We start from the raw sequence: 18,354 nt of genomic DNA, 5'->3' as shown, positions 1-18,354 counted from the left end.
TGCTGAGTGCGGCGTAAAACTAAAATCACTCACTCACTCATACAATTTGGCAAGATGTGGCAATTCTTATTTTAACGTGCATGTTTATGTGTAGGTATGCTTACATGTAAACAAAATGGACAGATTTATTTGTTGGACATCAACCATCACAAAACATAAGCATTTTCATAGTTTTTGTTTCCAATTTGAAGTCGAGTTCAGCACTACTAGGGGTATAGGTGTATCAATAATTGCGCCTGGACCTGAAAATCCAGTGACTGATGTTATGAATGTGATACGACGCTATATTACAAACCAGTCCCCCGTTTTACAAAGTTCTCATAAGCCTAAGATCACGTAACGCTTGTCGTAGTACGCTGTAACATGGGACGTACGAGAAAGGTTACGATATCTTAGGCCTCCGACAGCTTTGTGAAACGGGGCCCAGGACCCACTTGCATAAAGCGATATTAGTGCTACGAGGATCTAAAGCCTGTGTTAGAGAATGACTTACAATCATCGGAGTGCTAAAATCGCTTTGTGCAAATGAGCCCTCGTCATCAAGTTTATAACTGTCCACTATTCAAGCTGCCTTACAACCAGAACATTATCCCTAATATCTGTTTCATCGCTGTCACATGTGATGCCAATCACTCCTTTTTTGCAACATGCGATTGTATGTTGACATAATTTTTAGTGGTGTTCCGATTAATTGAAATAATCCAAGATTGCTGGCAGTGACCAAACGACCAAACAATCCATCACTTTTTCTCATAATCAAAGACAAAAATAGTTTTAAACTACTGTTTTAGTTTTTGAAACTCCTGACTCGATATTTCTTCAAGACTCTGGTAAGAATATGTTTATGGTGTAGTAATCATCACTCTAAAATATCAGGTTCTACAACTTTACACTGGATGACAAATTTGTTCAGTTTCTCAATATATGACCAACAGATAACAACATGTTGTTTTTTTTCTTTAGACCTATCTGAAATAACTAACCGAAGAGGTAAGTGTGAAAAATAATACTTACTATTTTTTTATGATTGTTCGTTAGTAATGAACCAATCATTTATCATGAGACTTCAACCATTTCCCAACAGCAGATTAACAATTTTTCGAGAAAATTCCAGACAGATGAATACAATTGAATACAACAGTTATCTGGGACAGTAGTTCCCAACACTGCTGGCGTTTTAATCAGGCTTACCCACGTACGTCAGTTAAACCTGTTGAGAAAACTTGCTTGACTGGCAACTATCAGTGGTGCATATGCTTGAGTGATAAGACGAGCAAGCAAATCCAACATGCTTAAAAACACAAAGCCTTGCGAAATATGCCCAACGCGTGTTGATTGCAGAGTCACTGTGTGCACCTTGGCCTGAAATATCATAACAATGATACTAGGCATCAATAGTTTAGAATCACTAGTATAAATGTAGCCACTTACTTCTGTCTACTGTTCAAAACAGATTTTGCAAGATATTCTATGCTGTCTAAAAGTACTGTTTACACATGAACTGATGTATTGTAAACGAAATTCGTAACTTTGAAAACGTCATTACCATGTGTTCAACAAATACTTTTGAAAGATTATATTCAAGTGGCTTTCCGAAAATCAGACTCATTCACTTCAAGACCTCGATATGAAAGTTCAATCATAAAATGACGATCACGCGAACCCCAAGTCACTGCCACAGGTCTACTAATACACCTCCTATACATACACAACTAGTTGGTGGTGTTACAGGTAGCGGTGTCTTCTTTGGAATTGTCAGTCAGGCACAATTTGCAGGTGGGGCATGGGGAGTTTTGTGGCAACAGTGATTCTTAGACGGTTGACAAGACGAATCTTGATCTAGAGGGCCTGTTTAACGCCCACAACCGTGAGAACTACCCCGAAGGTCGCTGACGTCATGGCACTAGCTGTGTTTTGAAATATATGAATGAATTATTCAAGCGCATTTTATATCGAGGTCTTGAAATGAATGAGTTTGATTTTCCGAAAGTTGCTTGAATTCACCGGAGAATATGGCTTTTCGTGAAAAATACAGCTGCCAAGCCCCAAAGAAATTCTGGTTGATAATTCGGGTGCTGAGAAACAAAGTGGTCGATTAAGTGATCGAAACAAGTAATATACGTCGGCTGTCGTAACCTAAATCTACCACCATCGTGGTATGTTACATTTATGTGGGAGTTAAACCCGTAGATATTCAGGTCCAACACACTTGTTAGGAAGTTATCTGTTACAGGATATCAGATTTTCGTGGTAGGAATGACAATAGTAACCGTTACCCTATCAGTAAACCTAACAATTTCGGCAAATGCATACATTTATGTCAGCTGTCGAACTTTCCCTTCTCCGTCGCCTGTTGCTCCACTTCTCCGTTCCAATGTCCGTCGAACCACTTCCCACTCAACTGTCTGTCACACGTTATTGGACATGTCAGTTCCTGATTACGAACATTCCCCAGTATAGGGTGACATAATGTTATTGGACATGGCAGTTCCTGATGACGAACGTTCCCCAGTATAGGCTGACATAATGTTATTGGACATGGTAGTTCCTGATGACGACCGTTCCCCAGTATAGGCTGACATAATGTTATTGGACAAGGCAGTTCCTGATTACGAATATTCCCCAGTATAGGATGACAGTTCCTGATGACGAACATTCCCCAGTATAGGATGACAGAATGTTATTGGACATGGCAGTTCCTGATGACGAACATTCCCCAGTATAGGCTGACATAATGTTATTGGACATGGCAGTTCCTGATGACGAACATTCCCCAGTATAGGATGACAGTTCCTGATGACGAACATTCCCCAGTATAGGATGACATAATGTTCTTGGACATGGCAGTTCCTGATGACGAGCATTCCCCAGTATAGGCTGACATAATGTTATTGGACATGGCAGTTCCTGATGACGAACATTCCCCAGTATAGGATGACAGTTCCTGATGACGAACATTCCCCAGTATAGGATGACATAATGTTATTGGACATGGCAGTTCCTGATGACGAACATTCCCCAGTATAGGCTGACATAATGTTATTGGACATGGCAGTTCCTGATGACAAACATTCCCCAGTATAGGATGACATAATGTTCTTGGACATGGCAGTTCCTGATTACGAACATTCTCCAGTATAGGATGACAGTTCCTGATGATGAACATTCCCCAGTATAGGATGACATAATGTTATTGGACATGGCAGTTCCTGATGACGAACATGCCCCATTATAGGATGACATAATGTTATTGGACATGGCAGTTCCTGATGACGAACATTCCCCAGTATAGGATGACATAATGTTATTGTACATGGTAGTTCCTGATGACGAACATTCCCCAGTATAGGATGACAGTTCCTGATGATGAACATTCCCCAGTATAGGATGACATAATGTTATTGGACATGGTAGTTCCTGATGACGAACATTTCCCAGTATAGGCTGACATAATGTTATTGGACATGGCAGTTCCTGATGACGAACGTTCCCCAGTATAGGATGACATAATGTTATTGGACATGGCAGTTCCTGATGACGACCGTTCCCCAGTATAGGATGACATAATGTTATTGGACATGGCAGTTCCTGATGACGAACATTCCCCAGTATAGGATGGCATAATGTTATTGGACATGGTAGTAGACATAATGTTATTGGACATGGCAGTTCCTGATGACGAATGTTCCCCAGTATAGGCTAACATGATGCTATTGGACATAAGAATTCCTGGCCACGAACGGTTTCCAGCATAGCTCGGTATAGACAAACAGAATGTTAGTGTGCATAGGAATGCCTTATCAAACATGGTCACTAATACCGCCCTGTATATACTGATGCAATTTAATCAACTTATGAGTTCCTGGTGTGGCCCCCTGTACAGTTCACTACATACTGACACAGTATTATTTGCCACAGGAAGTAACCCGAAATGGGAAGCGGAAGGTTTCTATAAACCATTCATACCGTTTGACACCGTTCTCACACAACCGAAGACTTCGAAGGCCCGGGTTCGATTCTGCACATGGATACAATGTAAATGTTGTAACCCTGCTACCATTAAAAATTATCCGTCCTTCATATAGCAGGGTTAAAACGTTTAAAATAATGTAGTGTCCCCGACGTGATATTGATGAAATACGAAATAAAAGCGACGTAAAACTGAACTTACTCACTCACTCAACTGTCACTGAACTCACCCAGTAGTTCTGCTGTGCTCACACTATGCAAGTAACAGCACTAATACAAATATGAGGGTTCCCATTTTGTGCTAATGTTGGAAACCTGCCACAAGTTACAGTTGGATTAGAGTTGTGTAGTTGTGTAGTTGTGAGTACATTTGTATATGATTATGTCTACGTATGTGTGCTGGGGGCTGTGTCCGTATGCATGACAAGAGTGTGGTAAACATAGTGAAAAGAAATTATTACGAACCTTGTGAGAACCAATTAGCAATGTACGTTATTAACTATCAATATATTCAAATGTTCACATCATTCCTCGAACAGTGTGTAAATATAACAAAACACCAATCAATTAAAAATTATGCGAAGGTTTTCTCTAAGCATAAAGGCAGTTTTCTCTGGGTACGGAGGCTGTTCTCTCCTGTGCTTTGGACGTTTTCTCGATTTGGTGTGCGTATGTTGGGTGTGTGTGTAGAGGTGGGGGTGGGGGTGGGGGTGGGGGGTCCGTATCCCTTTTCAATTGTTATTGAACTTGATAACACTCAGTTAGAACGGTACCTAATGCATTATTTCAACTATATGGTGGCGGTCTGTATAATCGAGTCTTGACCAGAAAGACTCAACATTCTAGTGTGGCTTGTTGTACCACATTCCGCTGACCATCCTCTAATACAAGTCCAAGCTTCATGAATGCCAGTACTGGGCCACGTCCTTCACGTGAACACGTGCCGCTCCAACCTCAACAGGCTTTAGCAGCTAAACATAGCCAGGGAATCCAGATGTCAATGACATTATGGACACTTCTGCCTGCAGGATACTCCAGAGATATCCTCCAGTTTATAGTCATGCTAATTAATGCTAGTTTTTGCGCCTAGAATACAACGCGATGCTGTTTTCTGACTTTACATTATCAACCTGACAGAATTGTACTTTCAACATTGCTATGCGTGACTATGCATCCGCTTCTCAGGTACACATTCTAAACAACTGGGTAGACTGACGACGAAGACTGTGTACGAAAAGTCTTGTGAAGGGACACAACACAGAATGAGACCCACACACTACAGATACATACTAGATCCAAGCTAGATTTTCTCCTTTGAATTTGTTTTGATCGGTTGGATGTTTTTATTTTTAAGGGGTGGGGGCGCTCATCGTGGGTATGTATGTTTGACATAATATCAGCATCACAGTATGGGTAACATAATATAATGGACTGTCTATATGCTTCAAACAAGAAGTATAGGAACACATTAAAACTGATAGTCATATATAAACTTAAACGTGGTGAGGATACTCGGTAAATGAAACTTTTATGTGATTAGTTGGCAGCTCAAACAGCATGTTCAAACCCGCAGTGAAGCAACTGGTTCAATATTTGTTAAGCTTGATTGCAGTAGATCCCAAATAATGTCAAATCAGAAGGTGTGTATTTGGGGGCACCTCAGCATATCTGACAGTCATTTGTGCACAATGTTCTGTGATAACTCCCCACGTCCCATATCGACCCATACGACAGAATAGTTGTGTGTATAGGTTCAAGCTTATATTGCCCAAAACATAACCCAAAAAGATCTGATCGTGCAAAGGTAACTATGTGAGCGTGTTTGGACATGTTGTGTATAGAAGGTGCAACCGATATCAGATTGATTGAATCCCGGCTACCTGTTAAAGATAATGGCTTAGAAGAGTACAAATTCTAGTACTTTAGAAGGAGTTTTAACCTCTCAGAATAAGACCCCCTAATCACCAGTTCACACGATCAGCAACTTAATCCACCCAGCTTTAATATCAGAATACACTATACATCCATGTAAACGTAGAACTTGGTGATTATCAGTTTAGAGGAGCGTTGGGGTAGCCTAGTGGTTAAAGTGTTCGTACAGTGGTTACAGCAGAATGGGCTCGATTCCTCACACAGGGCGATGTGTGAAGCCAATTTCGAGAGTGCCGTGATACTGCTGAAATATTGCTAAAAGTGGCGTAAAGCTCAATCATCCACTCACTATTAATTTAGACCTCCCTGCCATCCGGCTAGTCAGGCACGGTGAGGCGCCTTTGTCATACGAAGGCGTTGTTGTTTGTTTGTGTTTTTTACCTTAGTCACCGGTTTGTCTGGATCCTGATGGCTTTGTATCACCATGTTACATGTATCCATATCTAGTGTATCGTTGTGACATATTGTTTTCCACATGTACATTGTTGATTGATAATTCTGCATTTACTCTATATTTTATCTACTCTACCTACAGTGTACCTCTCTACCCGTGCCAAATACCATACCATACCCCACACCCAGCAAACACACTCTACCTCACCACACGATAACCACCTACCCATTACAATGACACCCTGTTTTCTCCCAAACGCTTTACCCCTCAAAAGTTTATAACTCCAGTCATATAGTTGGCTCATGTTGACCTCGAGGTCCTACAGTTATCAGTATAGTTTAGTAAGGTCACGTCGTTTTATCATTCATTTATGGATATTTCACGATAATATTCCTCAAGACATGGTAAAAAATACAGATTTTTCAGATTTTTCAGATTTTCAGATTTTGTTCAACTAAGTGGCTTTTACAACAAATAGGCTTAATAAACTTGAAACCAATATGGCATCTGTCGTTGGAGTGTTCTCATTTCCTAACATAATACGGTTTTACAAATCAAATTATGTTCACTCTGTAACGCGATTTTTTTTGGTTTCAATATTTAAAATTTTGTTTTTCAAAAATGCTAAATTCGTAACAGAAATTCGATTTCAGTAAAGTAGATTTTAAAAATTACTGAATAGCATTTTATTCATCGGTGATATTTGAATGGAATTTTTTTTTCCACTTAAGCCAAAATTAAGGTTAGCGGATCTGTAAACCAAGTCATTAAAACAGGCGTGGCCTAACTGTGAGTCATATAAGCACAATCTGGCATACAGAGAAATGTTCAAAGAACCGATGGTAAGACATGTTGCCGGTGGTGAGATATGTCCCCATAATTGCACACAATCGTGTTTTTTTAAAAATTTTGTTAAAACGTATATTGATTCTGCGGGTCACGATTGATATTTCTATACTATTTGACTTGGACAGGCTATATATTCCAATCACAGTATAACACGTTGATACACCTTGGGTCTGAGTACCGTGACGCATTAATACTTGTTGTCCCTATGAGAAACCCAGCGTTTCGGAGTACATTCTAAATCCTTCGTCAGGTGAAAGCGCCTAAAGCGTTCACTCCTCACACCGAAGACATGAGTTCGATTCCCCAAATGCATACAATGTGTGAGGCCCATTTTCGGTTGCCTCCGCTTTGATATTAAAAGCAGCGCAACTAACGTCACTCACCCCACACGCCAAACTACACCACACTGTACCACACACCAGCCACCACGCTCCACACATCAGCCACCACGCTCCACACACCAGTCACCACGATCCACACACAAGTCACCACGATCCACACCACGCTCCACACACCAGTCACCACGCTCCACACACCAGTCACCACGATCCACACACCAGTCACCACTATCCACACATCAGCTACCACGCTCCACACACCGGTCACCACGTTCCACACACCAGTCACCACGCTCCACACACCAGTCACCACACTCCACACACCAGCCACCACTTTCCATACACCGGTCACTATGCTCCACACACTGGTCACCACGCTCCACACACCAGTCACCACTCTACACACACCAGTCACCACGCTCCATACACCGGTCACCACGCTCCACACAATGGTCACCACGATCCACAAACCAGTCACCACGATCCACACTGTATGCTCCACACACCAATCACCACGCTCCACACACCAGTCACCATGCACCACACACCAGCCACCACGCTCCACACACCAGTCACCACGATCCACACACCCTGCAGCCACCACGCTCCACACACCAGTCACAACTCTCCATACACCAGTCACCATGCTCCACACACCAGTCCGCACTTCCCATACACCAGCTACCATGCACCACACACCAGTCACCACGATCCACACACCAGTCACCACGATCCACACTGTACGCTCCACACACCAGTCACCACGCTCCACACACCAGCCACCACTCTCCATACACCAGTCACCATGCTCCACACACCAGCCACCATGATCCACACACCATGCAGCCACCACGCTCCACACACCAGACACCACTTTCCATACACCAGCCACCACTTTCCATACACCAGCCACCACACTCCACATACCAGCCACCACGCTCCATACACCAGTCACCACGCTCCACACACCAGTCACCACTCTCCACACACCAGTCACCACGCTCCATACACCGGTCACCACGCTCCACACACCAGTCACCACGATTCACAGACCGGTCACCACTCTCCACACACCAGTCACCGCTCTTCACACAAAAGCCACCACGCTCCACACACCAGCCACCACGCTCCACACACCAGCCACCATGCACCACACACTAACCACCACGTTCCACACACCAGCCACCACGATCCACACTGTATGCTCCACACACCAGTCACCGCGATCCACACACCAGTCACCACGCTCTACACACCAGTCACCACGCTCTACACACCAGTCACCACGATCCACACAATGGTCACCACGCTCCACACACCAGCCACCATGCACCACACACTAACCACCACGTTCCACACACCAGCCACCACGATCCACACTGTATGCTCCACACACCAGTCACCGCGATCCACACACCAGTCACCACGCTCTACACACCAGTCACCACGCTCTACACACCAGTCACCACGATCCACACACCAGTCACCACGATCCACACACCATGCAGCCACCACGCTCCACACACCAGCCACCACTCTCCATACACCAGTCGCCATGCTCCACAAACCAGTCACCATGCACCACACACCAGTCACCATGCTCCACACACCAGTCACCTCTTTCCATACACCAGTCACCACGCTCCACACACCAGTCACCACGATCCACGCTGTATGCTCTACACACCAGTCACCACGATCCACACACCATGCAGCCACCACTCTCCATACACCTGTCACCACGCTCCTCACACCAGTCACCATGCACCACACACCAACCACCATGCTCCACACACCATGCAACCACCACTCTCCACACACCAGCCACCGCTCTACACACTCCAGTCACCATGCTCCACACACCAGTCACCACTTTCCGTACACCAGCCACCATGCACCACACACCAGTCATCACGCTCCACACACCAGTCACCACGATCCACACTGTATGCTCCACACACAAGTCACCACGATCCACAGACCATGCAGCCACCACGCTCCACACACCAGCCACCACTCTCCATACACCTGTCACCATGCTCCACACACCAGTCACCACTTTCCATACACCAGTCACCATGCACCTCACACCAGTCACCACGCTCCACACACAAGTCACCACGCTTCACACACCAGTCACCACGATCCACACTGTATCCTCCACACACCAGTCACCACGCTCTACACACCAGTCACCATGCACCACACACCAGCCACCATGCTCCACACACCAGTCACCACTTTCCATACACCAGCCACCACGCTCCATACACCAGTCACCACTCTCCACACACCAGTCACCACTCTCTACACACCAGTCACCACGCTCTACACATCAGTCACCACACTCCACCCACCAGCCACCATGCACCACACACCAGTCACCATGATCCACACTGCATGCTCCACACACCAGTCACCAAGCTCCTCACACTCCACAAACCAGCCATCACGCTCAACATGTTCAGACATATCGTGGCATTACACATTCCGAAACAGTGCATTTGCTCTCATACACAACTCGTATTTCCGACAGCACATGCAGGGTGATAAACATGCACATCTACATCGATCAGAGGATCACCAAGCGCGATAAACAGCACATATTTACAGTACACATTTCTAGGCTACGGTGGCTAATACCTTTCGAGGTGTCAGCTTGTCAGTAAATTAATGACACTGACGCCTCATGAAACGCAGTAGCTGTAACAGCAAAGTAAACCCACAAGGTTCTCGATAACAAAAACAAACACGGATATAACATTATCTTTCAAAATATAAAAAAGGACTGAAATCAGGCAAAATCAGCACGTCAGCTTAGCTAAGCCTAGTCATATAGAACATGTCAGCCTAGGTACATTGGTAGTCAGGGATTTACGAAGTGTGCTCACCGGCGAGGGAGGCTTATTCCAGATATGGTAAATGCAAAAAGATATTAAAATCAATCCTTGAACACATAATGTAACAGTGCTTCCCGGCTTCTATGCCTTCTTGAAGCATTCCAATCTCCCTGTCACTATTTCACTACTTGATAAATCATAAATTGTTAGACACCTAAAAGTTAACTTAAGATAGAATTCTCGCAAGACACGACCTGTGTTTCGTTATATTAGTTGCCCAGTCACTTACTCACTCTCAGATATACTGCATGATGATTAGAATCAACTGCGATTATCCAGATGTGTCCTGCTCTGGGTCTGACAAGGAAGGAATCACTCGGAACTGTAATATGTTTCGAAGAAGAATGTTTTTAACATTCTCTTAAATGTACAGACTTCCTCTGCGCTTTCAGTGCCCAATGGAATGTTGCTCCAAAGCATCCAAGTAACCAGCAGTTATGAATTTGGGATGAACGGGATGAATGTTGACTGAAGATAAATTTAAAATTTAAACCTAACACTTGGACAGCTTCTTTAAAACATGGGACTTCTTCATATAAATGTTTTGACTTGTCAGCACCTACTGAGACTCTCCATCATGAGCTTGAAAGATATGCCTTGATGTGTGTGATCACCGAATAAACTTGTTTCTTTTGTGTTGTTTTGTTGGGGGTTCTTCCGTTGTTTCTTTTGCTTTTTGTTGCTTTTTATACTGTTGTTTGAGGGTTTTATTGTTTCTTAGTTAAGGGATAGGGGATGGAGTAATAATTCAAGGTGGGCGGTAGAAGTGAAACACAGACAAATATGCTGTATTTCATATTTCATATTAGTATTGAAGTACCTGAGATACAGATACAGAACAGAAATGGTCTTCACAACCTTTGCTTAATTGTCGGGTGGTTGATACATGTCATGGTACCCCAGTTGCAAAGATCGATGTTATGATGTTATTGGAGTTTCTATCATCTTCAGGCACGGGCCATACAGTTAGGTTGTGGTTAGATTTTCATCACATTTAGTGAGCTGGTTTCTTTTGACAAGCAATGAAAGGAATGTGGTGTCATTTTAACTTTACCTTTTAACACTGCGAAAGTGTTACACTTAATTTTCATCAATGGCCATTTAGCAAAATTTCATGTTGCTTAATGTCAACCCCATTTTTTATACATTCTCAATGAAAGCACAGTATCACAAGCTTTCGGTCCGGCTTGGCCTGGGCTCTCAAGAGCAGCTTAAACTTAACCCATGTATCTTGAATTGTTATTAAATCCTTTGATTAGATCTACATGTACCTAAATATCACATTTTAATGTTACAAAATGCAACATGTAAAGATAACAATTCAGTCCTGTCTGGGCATGAATGACTACAAACTGGAGCTTAATCGCCATTCGTAGTTTCTCAATAGCATAAAATAGTGTTCAGTAATGTTCTTGGCATTGTTTCACTTGACATTTAGAGAAGTTTAAGATAGATGTAGACTTTCCTTTGGCATACTTTTTGAATGTGAAATACTTGAAATATTCATGTTGTGGAGTGACTGAAGGAATTACATATTTCATGCCATTACTGAACTAGAATTGTCTTAACCAACTTAATGACATCAACCTATTATTATTGGTGGGGAGGGGGCTAATGACAAATAAAGCATTGTGATAGCACTAGCGCAACCTAAAACGGTGTATTCAACCACATTCGAACATTTATCCTAAACTAAAATCCCTGCAACAAACCCCATTTAGTGAGTGAGATTCGATTTACGTCGCTGTTAGCAATAACAAAAAAAGTTGGAACCATTTATGTTTTTCATGGTTATCCAAAATTACAGCTGTGCTTTCTTTGCTTTCTTCAAGTTGATAAAATTTATTAATTTTATGGGCAAATGGAATCCAGGGATTGTTCATCCAGGCATGAGTGATGAGATAACAATGGTGGCATTTAAAAAGGAAAATGACAATAGAGAAATGTAAACCTTTGGCTTTTTCTTCTGAAATGCCTGCGGCTTTAGCTAAATTTTTAATAGCATGGGGGGTCCTGCGAACAGCTGACTGCAAGTCATCCTATACTTATTGGGGTGTGTGTGGGCAACACTCACAGTGACCGTGAGCGTAGGTATTGACACCATTCGGGGCTATCCAGCATTTTGTATCCAGCGGTGATAGAGATGTCTTGTTTAATGTCAATCTGAATATCTTATGCCCGTCACTACAGAGTATGTCCATCCGTTGTTTGAATATTTGCTTTTCAAATAGGGTCTGTTTGCATCGGGTATGCTTAACATGTCTTTTCACCACATTCTTTTTCACACCCTTAGCCTTTCTTATTTCAGCGTCATCTGCTTTCTTGATAGAGTACATCTTAGGTCTCAACCCCACATATTCAGTGATTGGTGTGCCAGCACATTCATCTTTTATCTTACCAAGTGCTTTCTTATTGGCTTGAATGTGCATGGGGCGATCTCTCGGGTAATCGCTGGTATCATACATGTGTATATTGTTTTTCATATCCTCGTACACATCCTCAGTTTGAATTTCCATCAGCAGTGAGTCAATGTCTGTGTACAAAACTTAACACTTGTCATCGTATTGTTTCTTGAGCTTGCTGTAGTAGAAGTCATACATCAGGTGTTTAGAAAGGCCTAGAATGCTCATACCAACATAGACCAGTCGATTAAGTTTAATGTGGCTCTTTTTCATATGAATAGCTGCCAGGTCATCATTCAATATAGTACTACTTCTATTGTACGTCGCTATCAGTTTCCTGAGCTTGTCTTCCTCATTCGACCTGATTAGCTTTACGTTGACACGTTTTCGTAAATTCTCCACCCTTTTACCAAATACGGAGTTATTCATGAGTTTGTACAGATTTTTCTCGAAGTCATTGGTGGCCAGCTTTTGCATGTCAGTGTTCATCCTGATGTAGGGTTCCATCCATGGGCTTTGATTGAACTTCAGTATTCTATGTACTTTAGTTAGCTTCATACTCAGAGATAGATACCGCTGTAAGTTACGATAGTGAACGATATACTCTGTTTTATTCATCAAATTCGGTACCAGTTTTTCAACAGGGGATGGGGACATCCCACCAAGCAAGTTATGTTGATACTTAGACATTCAGTCGGGATTGAACTTCATTCGTTCAGGTGAAAGGGGGTAACTGTTGTGAGACTGGTTCAATTCCTCCGAGTCCACTTCAAGTATATAACCCTTATCAGAATCAGGTGCAATACTCTTGACATCCACGTGGGGACTTGCAGTCGACTCCTATTCGAATCCCTCTGTCGGTAGATACTGACATAGAGACAGAGTAGGTGGTTTGTTGGTTTATTAGGGTTGTATCCTTTCACATCTTTCACGTTTGATACCATGGAAATACCCCCTCATAACCCTTTCTCAGTAAACAGATGCATATCATAATCAGTGGATAATTCTAACTCCACACCTGTTTTTTCTCAGTAAGGCATCCCATGACAGCCCAGGACTCGAATAATACAATGCTGGGTCCATCCCATTTTGCTTCGAACACGTTTTACTGAATATCTCAAACACATATGCCAGCAACAACACGAGCATTTTCAAATATAAATCATGATAATCACCTAGATTCTTACAGCCTAGTTCTTCCCATACATTTTTAGTTTGTAATCATATTGAGAGACAGACGCGTCTGACAGCTTGCTGTAGAAGCGGTCAGTGGGAGGTAACTCTGTCTCATTAAACCTAGACCAGTCATCCATGTATTCGTATGTAAAACTCTAGTTTCCTCTTTTGTGTATCGACTAGTTATAGCCAAGTCGTCTGGGTTATTACCTTTTACCGAGACGACAACAGAAACTGAACACTATCTATGAATCTCAATCCATTTAATGTAAAGGATATAAATCTCTCCATATTGTTTGAGATGCAGGATATGTTGCCTTCACCTTTGAAATAACCTGCATAATCAAGTGTGAATCATAACCTCGTAAATTGTGAAATACCACCGGGATATGAATAAGCTTGGGATTTATTCGAAGCTTTAAGTTACATTCATTGTGAGTCGCACCTCTGTGTTTGCCTGTCACATGACAGTGGTCTCTCACTGAATCACCATTCAGAGGTTTACAGCATACATGACAATGTGTGCTTTTATTGCATCCTATCTGTGGCACACTTGGTAGGTTTATGTATTGTTTATATACCAGTATGATATAACTTAAATGGAAGACATTTTGTACACAGTAATTGATTAGTGAAGCAACTATTTTATAACGATACAGCAGATATATGAATAATATGTGTACATCCGTCTAATTAGCATGTGTATCTTGCTGCATCTATTGTATTGTACACCTGATTGTTTCAGGGTTAGTGTTTTCACCTGTACTCATCACAAATAAACCGTTGGCCATTGAGGAACAACAAAAGCAGTTTCTGTTGTCTGTGCGTGACTGACACAGCTCTGCTACATATATTGTTGTTTTTGGTTGGCATATCTACCCGTATGGCTGTTTCCCCTACACCTCGACAATCATCCCTGTGTAAATCGAGTAGATCGGCCCTAGAAAACCCATGAAGGCACCTTTCACAAAAGTGTTTCTTTTCCTTGTGTTTCGACTGATCATACAACTGTCTGCTGAAATTCTTAATCCATGTGTAGTGGTATTTTCCACCTTGTTGTATCATAAATATATTGATTGTTCTACACCCATCCTTATACAACAAAGGACCTATCCTGTGTGCTATTACATTTTACCTTCATGTCCAAATACGTTTATAGCTAAGTCTGGATTTTATTTTTCTATTCTATTGATAGGTGTTGGTTCATCTATACCTTCCCAATTGATCCCCTCATCTTCTGGATAACTGGAAGTTCTGTCAGAATGTGTTTCAGCTGGAAATGTAGCAGATCTTATCGCTATCCTCATACAATCATCACCACGATTTTTAACGTTAAACATAATGTGTTTATCCTAAAAATGTTTAGGGAGTGGTAAGTACGATCCACCTCTCAACGGTTTATAGTTTGCTATATCCAGGTAGACCATATTAATCATAACAATAACCCAACCAGACCCCACATTAGTGTAACGTTCTAGTGTTTCTCGAATTTTCCCAAATGATCTGTCAATGGAAGAGTTGATAGCATCTGGTTGTGTTGTAACTTCCTGATTACCTCTGAAGTAAACAATCGTCTGGTCAATTGTTTCATTCGCCTGTTGTTTCTCTGTGTCATCTTTAATGTGAGTTGAAATTTAATACCTTTTAAATCATTCAGCTCTTCATTCACTTTATCAAATACCAGTTGCCTTATGTCTTCAACGTCTATGATTCTTTGAACTTCCATCTTCCACCCTCTCAAATATTTCCCCTTACCACGCTCAGTAGGTGTGAATTGTAATTCTATAGGAGCTTGTTCATTGAGTATGCCAGTGAGCTCAGACTTCTTCATACGTGAATAACCTTGCATTCCACGCTCACGTGCTTGTATTTTCAAATCTTTTGTAGTAGGAGGTTTTTGATATCTCACCCCTAATAAAGTTAGTAACTCAGACTTCCTCATACGAGAGTACCCCCGCATTCCCCGTGTATGTGCCCTCATTTTTAATTCTGTCAATCATTTCTCTAACTGGTTGTCACCAGCTCACAGCCGAAGCGACCACACACTGTGTGACCCAGCCAGACAGTGTTGATCGACTTCCATTTAGACATTTGAGTAGACTAGTTAATAGGCCGGGCTTGTGTGAAGGAAGACGGGTTGTGTCATTTTGGTTTTGGTGTCTTTGAAAGGGGGTCTAGATCTATGTTATTGATATTAAAAAGCTTATTTATTGGGTGAGGTCTACAAGCCCCATTAATAATACTACTGCCAGTAATTGTTTGCTCCAGTCATCAGCAGGACCAAATTCTCCTGTGATCTAGGCAGACAAAATAAAATAAAACAAACATCAGTATTATATAGGGAATGTGTCCAGAAATCTCAGTCTTTTATGACTCAGCTGTCTATGTACACCCTTGAATTTAGTTTGTTGCTTTAATGTTGAAAAGTCCATGAAAATGGCTCATTTTGCATGTAAGTCTGTTAGAAACTTTGAATGATGCAGTTCTGATACAGTCTGTTTAAACTGAAATATGTGCTCTCACAAACTTGCAAAGGAATCTGCTTACAAAAAAGTTACATCATTTTTATCATAAATATTGTGTTACATGGGACATAGTTTAGTATTTTATTTATTACTCACGCAACATTAGCAAAATAATATGGAGTAAAGTACTACTCTCCTAAGAATTCAACAAGTCAAACAAGGTCTATTATTATTGTGACAGAGGTATAAGCAGAAGATTAAAAGAGGGACATTTATCCATGGAGTATGTGAGTGATTATGGTCTATGATAATGTGAAAGTATTCATATCATCATATCCATGAAGATAAGGATTAGAATTGGTCTTTAGCTACTCCTTCTTGTGACTGACAGAAACAGGCAGTCAAGCTACCTGACTTGGTTTACACATGTCATCAGATCCCAACAGCATAGATCTATGCTCGTGTTGCTGATAACTGGATTGTCTGGTCCAGACTTCATTATTTATATACCACCACAATATTACTGGAATATTGCTGAGTGTGGTGTTTAACAACAAACCAACCAGCCTAACACTAACTGCCTGGAATGCAGGGGGTTCAGTTAAACAAGGTTCAGACTTCCTACGTTTCTGGGTTTTATTCCCAGATTTGCCCCATCGCAAACTTTGTCAGTACCATATATGCACTTCTGGTGTTCCCTAAAGTAAAGCAAGCATATAAGATAGATGTCACTCCATGTTTTCTCTAACAACAAATAGCAGAATATATATATTGGTAATACTTTTCAAAGTCTCTCTTCCCTCACCGTGGTGGTGGGGTAGACTAATGGTTTAAACACTTCTCCACATGGGGAGAGTGTGTGAAGTTCATATCTGGTGTTTCCTGTCGTGATATTGCTGGATTATTGCTAAAAATGGCACAAAACCATACTTACTCACTCATTCTCTTCTCTCTCCAGTGTGCAGTAAACCCATGGTCAAAACATGGACGACACCAAGATTCAGAGGTCCATTTCTGGCCTCCTCTGGCTACACATCCAAATGATAATTCTGGAATGAAATCGCTAACATTGCATATAACCTGATTCACTCATTTACTTTCATCCTCAGCAAACTGAGCCCTGATGTGGATTTGCAGCAACTTGCAGTACAACAGCACACCAGGGTCATCCTCAGCAGCAATCACATTCTCGCCATCTTCATCAAGTCAGTCAGCACCACTGTCCTCCGACGAGTTGAGGGAGCTGACCAGCACACTGGGCAGGCTGTACAATACCAGTGAGTGTTCCATGCATGTTACAAAAACACAATATTGTGATACAAATGCCACAGTATGTATCATGATACACAATTTCATGTCAGATCTTGAGGAAAGTTGTTGGCTATAAATGTTTCAGAGCAACTTCCACAGAAAGATTTTCATGATGGTCACTTTAAATTGTAAACTTGAAACACTAATTACAATTAATTTTGCGATATTTTGCCAACAAAACAGTTTAGGATGCGAGTGTCATCAAGTAGTACTTTAACAAGTTGAAAAAGGTACAGACATTTTGTTTTTCGTGCACCCTTTTCTAACAAAACTGTGTAAAACTGTGTTTGCTCTGACTAAAGGTTTCATTTAACATGTTTAATGGAAGAATTACTGCATGTATAAGTAGCTTCATAAGCAGCACAGCATAGTACTCTAGGTTATCACTGTAGTTTTTTAGTCCAGCTAAGTGTTCAGTGTAATGCTGCGGTGACCGATAGTCTGAACCAGACCACAACTCAGTCCTGTAGTGGGGACGCCATCCCAGATGTCCGGACCCCACAAGAAGTCCCCAGGAACAATGTCCAGCAGCCAGACTGTACTATTGAGGTAGGTGCAGTGTGTTAAAAAATCTCCTGATGATGTAACACAAGAGGTAGACTGAGCGCATGGTTTTGT

The sequence above is a fragment of the Haliotis asinina genome, chromosome 16, assembly GCF_037392515.1.
Source record: "Haliotis asinina isolate JCU_RB_2024 chromosome 16, JCU_Hal_asi_v2, whole genome shotgun sequence".
Classification (NCBI taxonomy): domain Eukaryota; kingdom Metazoa; phylum Mollusca; class Gastropoda; order Lepetellida; family Haliotidae; genus Haliotis; species Haliotis asinina.
This window is presented reverse-complemented; position numbering follows the sequence as displayed.